Below are 8,061 nucleotides of genomic sequence, written 5' to 3' on the forward strand. Positions count from 1 at the left end.
AGTCACTGTATGGGTGATACCTCAAGCGAAGGTAAAGACCAGGCTAGAAGTATCGTTCCAAGTATTAAGCAAGCTAATAACAATGGAAGATTTGGTGTGTGTATGGTGTAACTCAAAGTAAATGGGCAGAATAACGATACATAAGATGTCCTCTTTGTGTGTAAGGGGGCTATTTATAGGGGAAGGTGCTATGAACCTTCTCAGGGTTCGTGAGGAGAGGGTCAACTCTCCTTGGGATATGCCAGGGGTGGCAGACTATAGACGGTGCTGGGCGTAGCAGGTGCTGTCATGATAGCAGTGACGCGCCCCCCAGTGTCTGGCGGTGTCAGCGTGTGACAAAGGGTAGTTTCCTCTTGTGGCAACTAGGGCGATCATCTTTGGGGGTTGGGGTCCCAAGATAGGACATTTCCGTGTTTCCCCTAGGAAGTGTCGTCACTTTGGGGGTTGGGGAGCTGACGGTTGGTAGGGCTGACGTGGAAGAGGGGTTGAGATTGGGCTCAGACCTTTGGGCTGCCACATTGTTGGGCCTATCCAGAACAGATGCCTCTAATGTGTGGATGAAGAGAAGGAAAGTGAAGATTTTAGGTAAACCTTCACCTTATTTTAGAATTTAATGAAAAATAACAGGAAGAGAAAAAACAATTTTCATGTCATTCTTCAAAACCCTAATTTATGAACATCTTAAATAATAATAATATATATCCAAACTAAAAAAAAATAAAAATGTATCGTTAGTGGGTTACCTTTGAACAGATTTATCATCAGTATACCATCACAACCTGTCACACAAAAAACACGTATAAGGGAATGTTTGGATATAGGTAAGGGAAGAGAATAAAAGAAATCGGAGAAAAAAAATTTGGGAGGAATAAAAATGACAATAAAAATATAATCATAAATATTTAGTGAATTTTATGGTTAAGTTTTGGGTATTGATTATAATAAATAATTAAAACCTTAAGCGTTAATCTAATTTAGTTGTGGTTAAGGTTTTGGAATGTTACGGTTGTTGGATCTAGAGTTTCGGGCTTTTTGACCCTTATAATCCTTTATTAATAATTAATTACTAAATTGACCTTCATTATAAATTATTTCGAAAATTTAATCCCCTTAAAAAACATTACACCAATTTACCCATGTTTGACCGTTGACCACCAAGTCTACCCAGGTACACCCCTCCCTATCCGGATATTTTTTGAAATTTTTTGCCAAGATAGGAGTGTACCCGGGTATTGTTCTTGATATCTGAGAAATTGCTTGAATTATTTACCCGAGTAGGTAAGGGTGTACCCGGATAAATCTCCACATCTTCAACATAATTCCCAACAGCACTGGAGCTGCTAAGGTACCTATTATATATATAAATTGATACAACATTTGATTAAATGGTGGAAATTTATTCCAAAGCTTTTGTTCTTTGTCACCATTGAATGTTGAATTTGTGACAAAACAGTCTGTAGGAAAAGTTCTTCCATCGCTAAATGGTAAATTAACTGGAATGTCTTTTCGAGTTCCTACTGTGGATGTTTCAGTTGTTGACCTCACTGTCAGGCTAGAGAAGGCTGCAACTATGACCAGATCAAAGCTGCTATCAAGTAAATTTTAAACTTTTTGAAGTCTTCTTACTTTTAGTAAAATTGAATTGGGTTTTCCTCCTATCTCAATCTTTTTTTTGTTGAAATAACAATATCCAGGGAGGAATCAGAGGGTAAATAATTGAAGGGGATTTTGGGTTACACTGAAGATGATGTGGTGTCTACTGACTTTGTTGGCGATAGCAGGTAATGTTGATTAATTTTTGAAGCAACATTTACTTCTTTGACTGCTTTTATTGGTGAAAGATAAACTATCATGATCAGTTTTTGGTGTTCTTGTTAGAAAATTATATTTTCTAATAATTATTGTGGGTCACATATTATATTAATAATTATATTGTGCTATTTATATATATTGGGTAAATTAAAGTGATCAGGTAAATATTCCCAAATAGATTCCTAAGTGAGTATGGGCTGAATGAGTGGATACCGGTGTTGGGCCAACTATGTATAATGGGAGCTTATTGGCCCAACAATAAAGATAAAAACACTATAAAGGGTTATGGTCCCCAATACGTCAAAGAACAACCCTAGTTTCTCTTCCCCATCAAGAGAGAGACGGCACACTAAGGAATTCGGTTTTAGGGTAATTTGACTGAGGAAGACTACAAACCCCAAGAGACAAGATCAAAGTTATTCCGCTGCAATGGAGACAGGTATGCCTCCACCTTTATGTTGTTCTTATTTTTCTTTATGATTTGGTATGATGGATCTTGGCTTGTAGGTGATAGTTATCACCATAAAGTTTAGAGGAATTAAAAATTCCAACAATTGGTATCAGAGCCATAATCATATTGAATCATGAGGGAATTAAGTTTTGTGATTTTTATATATGATGAATCGTGAAAAGTTTTGTTTTATTGTCTTTTGGCATAAAGTTTATTATTTTTTGAACGTGAGTTCCATCTTATGTATTTTGTATTAGCTATGTAGTGTTATTTTTGTTCCCTGACGGTGATTTTTTGGTTTTGGAACAAAAGCTACATTTTTTAGAAAAAAACTAGGATTCACAGTTTAATAAGGGTTTGTTATTTAAATTTTGAATCTGTGAATAGATGGAATGTTTGGAAGAATTTTGGCTTTATAATCGATGAGGTTTTGTTGTTTGAATTTTTTGAATAAACAATGAATTCTCTTAGAAAATTTTGGACTTACGGTTTGAAAGAAATCAAATGTTTAAGGTCTTTGGTTTTGGGGTTTTCCTTATATTTGATATTCTTTCTTAAAAGCTAAATATAATTTTGTTGTTGTTGATATTATGCATCATTTTCAAGCTTTCATATGAAAAGGCTTACATGTGCGTCAATTGTGCATTAATTTTTAAGCCTTATAATGAAAAGGTATTTATTGTATGCATCATTTTCAGCTTTTTTGAAAAGGCTTACATGTGCGTTGTTTGTGCATCATTTTTTAAGCCTTATAATGAAAAGGTATTTATTGTTAATGGTATAATGATATAGTATGTATGTATATACATTGAGGATTGATAAAGAATAATTTTCTTTATTGTTGTTATTTTGTTTTTAAATGGGTTTATTATCCCTAAAGGTTTCTATTTGAAATTAAATATGATAGATTTGTTAGCCGCCACAGTGGCCAAATTTATAAAGGTTAATTTGATTTCAAATAGGTTGGTCATATAAATATATTTTATTTATGCAAATAATAATCGGCCCACAGGAAGGTTATTGTTTGGCCAAATAACATATGTTGTGTGATCATGTGTGTGTTTATTGCTTATGCGGATAGTGATCGGCCCACAGGAAGGTTATTATTTGGCCAAGTAACAAACATACCTGTGGTAATAAATATGTGACAATTATCAAGAATTCTCCATGTAATTCATAGTCGGCCCACAGGAAGGCTATGATTTGACAGGACTTATTGTCAATGTTTGATTACTACATTAAGAGTACCACTTACAAGTTGATATTTTTGTCCACAGACTAAATATTAATGTTGTGCTAGGTATCTTATAATAAACTCATTTTACTTCGGATTATTTGTCTATATCGTGTATGAATATATATGATTTGACATGTTATTAGTATGTTATCTTTTTTGGTTCTCTGTATAGTTTCTGCTACCGCTGCCAATTATGTTGCTCAAGTGAATATGCTTCCAATGCTTAATGGGGCAAATTTCAAGCTGTGGAAAGAGAATGTGAAAATTGTTCTCGACTGCATGGATCTCGACAATGCGCTAAGGACTGAGAAACCCACTTCCACTTAGGAAAATCCAAACACGGATAAAATTGAGAAGTGGGAACGCTCAAATCGCATGTGTCTGATGATCATGAAACGTTCCGTTCCGGAGGCGTTTAGGGGCTCGATTGTTGAGACTACTGATGCCAAGTTGTTTCTGAAGGAACTCGAGCAATACTTTGCTCGAAATGAAAAGGCTGAAATTGGTCAAACCTTGTCCAAACTCATAAACATGAGGTATAAAGGAAAGGGAAACATAAGGGAGTACATTATGGAAATGTCTAATCTTGCTGGAAAACTAAAGGCATTAAAGTTAGAGCTGCCCTCTGAGTTGCTCATGTACTTAGTTATTATCTCTCTTCCTGCACAATACGGTCAATTTGTGGTGAGTTATAACACTCAAAAGGAAAAATGGACTCTTAATGAGCTCATTTCTCACTGCGTGCAAGAGGAAGAGAGGTTACAGCGAGAGAAGACTGATAGTGCTCACTTGGCATCAACCTCTCAAGACAAGAAAAGAAAGAGAGCTAAGGATAATGCGGATGCTTTGCCAAAGAAGCAAAAGAAGCAGGACCAGGAATTCACCTGCTTCTTTTGTAAGAAATCTGGACACATGAAGAAAGAGTGTTCCAAATACAAGGCATGGCGCGAAAAGAAGGGTATGACTCTCACTTTAGTTTGTTGGTACTGGTTCTGTGGCACAAGCGTTTAGGTCATATCTCTAAACAGAGAATTCAGAGGCTTGTGACTGATGGAATTCTTGAACCCCTTGATCTGGATGATTTTGAGGTGTGCATTGAATGCATAAAGGGGAAACAGACAAACATAAGGAAAATAGGTTCCAACAGAGCTTCAGACGTCTTAGAATTGATTCATACGGATATTTGTGGACCATTTCCTATAGCCTCTTGGAATGGTCAACAATACTTTATCACATTCATAGACGACTATTCAAGATTTGGATACCTATATTTGATTAGAGAGAAGTCACAATCATTGGATGTGTTCAAAGAATTTAAAGCTGAAGTTGAACTTCAGTTAGGCAAGAAAATTAAGGCCATTAGATCTGATCGTGGTGGTGAATACTATGGTAGATCTGATGGATCAGGTGAACAACGTCCAGGGCCCTTTGCGATCTTCCTAAAGGAGTGTGGAATCGTCCCGCAATACACAATGCCAGGTAAACCTAGCATGAATGGTGTTGCGGAAAGGCGAAACCGGACTCTTAAAGACAAGCAGTGACAAAAACCCCTTATGAGCTATGGAATGGAAAGAAACCTAGCATAAGGCATTTACACATTTGGGGTTGTCCAGCAGAAGCAAGGCCTTATAGGCCAAATGAAAGAAAGTTGGACTCAAGAACAATCAGCTGCTATTTTGTTGGATATGCTGAACGCTCTCGGGACTTTAAGTTTTATAATCCCACTACAAGATCCTTTTTGGAGACGGGAAATGCCAGATTCCTTCTAGTCCGAGGTTTCTACGAAGGACTCTCTTTTAGGACAATAATGGCGCTTGTGGCTCATTTGGATTTGGAGCTACACTCAACAGCATTTCAAATATCAAAAGCATGTAACACAGCATGCATATACCATGTCCCCATGGGACATGGTGGAACCACAACATGGCTAAACCGAGGACACGAAAGCTTACCTTGCAAGCTAACACCCAAAGCCAAGAGTCCTCAAACGTCCAAACACAACAGATTCACAATCTGTTATGGACCAATACTATATCAATAATAATGCACCACAAGCATATAACTTAAAGACAACGCCTTTCCATTACGTTTTACGTCTTAAGGCTTCTCACAAGCCATAAGCCCTTAATCATATGAATCTGACTTATATCAATTAATTACAGAAGTTCAACTTCATCAATCTATGGTCCACAAACCCCAATAGCCTACTGTACACACAGCACAGCTACTGTTCTACCCCAGAATATCCGGATATTCCACGGGGCATATCCGGATATGCAATATCCAGATATCTCACTGACCATATCCAGATATTCAATGTCCGGATATTCAGATTCCCATATCCGGATATCTAAATCCCATATCCGGATATCACATATCCGGATATTTCTCGGGCACATATCCGGATATTTCACGACAGAATGCAGAAACTGCATTTCGTGAAGATATCCGTCCAAGGTTCCATATTTAACATTTCCAGAAGCTTAAACATGCATCTTTAGGTCCACTTAGGTTAATATGACAATTGGTTACTTGTTTAACTCATTAAACATGCAAAGACACCTCTTTACTCATCAAAACTCAAGACCAAGGTAAGGTAACTCACCCCAAAGCTCAACCAGCCAACAAAAGGTGCTCTTGGAGCTCACATGGCAACTCCAAGGTTCTGACTCCTTCAAGAACGAAAATGTAAGTTGAAGGTTGGTCCTTTCTCCACAAAGAACACACCTTGAAGCTTAACAAGCCAACTCCAAGGTTCCCACAACTCAACTCTCTAACTTAGCCCTCAAAGCTGACTTCCAACAGCCTCTCAACTTAGAACAAAAGCTCTCTACACACTCACAAGGCCACTCACACAAGGCTCAAGTGTTTGGAGGTGAAGAAACCAAGCAAAAGGTGATTACTTGGCCAAGAAATGGAGAATAAGCCCTTTGGACACTATTCTGGTCAGCCACCCTCTCCCAAGCCACGTACATGCAGAAGTTATTTAGGGTTTTGTGCCCAAGTGTGCCTATTTATAGTGATTTAGCATTTAAACACACAGTATTAACTTTAATTGCTATGCTTAGCATTTTAATCCCAAACTTTGGATTCTTAACCTGCTCAATTTTACGAGAATTATCATATTTTTCTTATAATTTTCGGAGCACCTTTCTGGTACGCGCTTTTCAAAGCCAGTACCGGTTTCTAGCACCAGTTCTCATTATTTGGACTTGAAACTCGTTTTACAAGTCCTACATATTATTCAAGTAATTATCATGCACTTATAATAATTTTCGGGATACTTTTTCGGTACACATTTATACCGACTAGCAGAACCAGTATCTGCACTTTTCTTCCGAAAAGCGACTTTCAGCATTCTTAATCACTTACTATAATTATTAAAGCATCATAATAATTATTAGGTTCAATTATGAAATAATTTCCTATTTTCTCCTAATGTATTAATTAAATTCCTTAATTAACGGTGCGGGTTCTTACAGCTCCAACGCCTCGTAACAGAATTCCTCCTTCGGATCTCTGTGTAATTCCTTGGTGTCTGTGAATTGGTGTGTTTCCTTGACCCTCAGCTCCCTATTTATAACCATTGAAGCCGTATCTTTTAATTCTCCATCCAATCTCCTCATGAATCTCTATCAATTCCCAATCAAATCTTATTTGTTTCCGTTTTTATTCAAGATACTACAGATTGGGCTGACTGGGCTCGTATTGGGCGCTCAAGCGTGCTACAGGGCGCTTGAGCGCGCTCCTATGCAAAAAATTCTCATTCTTGCCTACCCTTTAGTGCTCGAGCGGCCAGTTGGGCGCTCGAGTGTAACACCCCGTGTATACCCGGTTTGTTATCATGTCATTGTATTAAGCTTTGCTTAATTAAAAATGCGGAATAAACTTTTTACTTTCAATTATGACGTCATTATCGTTACCAAGTTGAATTACTTAATTTATTTTCAAAACATTGCCTGTATGTAAATTGCAATTCAACAACTAACTGAAATACCTGATTACATAAATAGGTGAGTATCTAAGTCACAGAACTACCTCAAAGTAGTCCGGACCATAATCCTGATACAATTATACAACTCAATACTAAAACAACAAAGTCAATTCAACGTGGCATGGACGATCCCCATGCTCACCAAATAAGGCAACAAAGCCCAACATAGTCTCAGCTCAGTAAATCATAAAATGTAACTAAAACATAAGCATCATCCAATCATGTCAGCATATACATGAATCAATCAACTAAGCTCCGGCCTCCTGCCGCCCGAGGTCTCAACCCCCGAGTTACCTGAACCTGAAAATGTGCCCAAATGTGGAGTGAGGTGTCTGATGGAAATGTGAGTAAGACAAGGGGTCTCAAAGAATTCTCCACCAAGCTCACTTACATGTGCAATATAAGTTCAAAAGCAGTAATACAATATAAGTTCCAAAATCAGTGCAATGCAGCAGAATAGTCATGTCATGTGTGTCAACTATTCCACTGGCCAGAGAAATGTAGGATTTATATACGTCTATTACCTACATTTAGTGCAAGTCACTACTTACACCCACTCACAGAATC

The 8,061-nt window shown here is 37.5% G+C and overlaps 1 pseudogene; it reads left to right on the forward strand.

Annotated features, from left to right (window-relative positions):
• Positions 1–9: 9 nt before the first annotated feature.
• LOC133303526 (glyceraldehyde-3-phosphate dehydrogenase, cytosolic-like) lies at positions 10–1,785 on the forward strand (annotated as a pseudogene).
• Positions 1,786–8,061: the final 6,276 nt, after the last annotated feature.

Source organism: Gastrolobium bilobum, unplaced genomic scaffold (assembly GCF_033153095.1).
Source record: "Gastrolobium bilobum isolate Gb01-03AN ecotype WA unplaced genomic scaffold, APGP_CSIRO_Gbil_v1 utg643796, whole genome shotgun sequence".
Lineage (NCBI taxonomy): Eukaryota > Viridiplantae > Streptophyta > Magnoliopsida > Fabales > Fabaceae > Gastrolobium > Gastrolobium bilobum.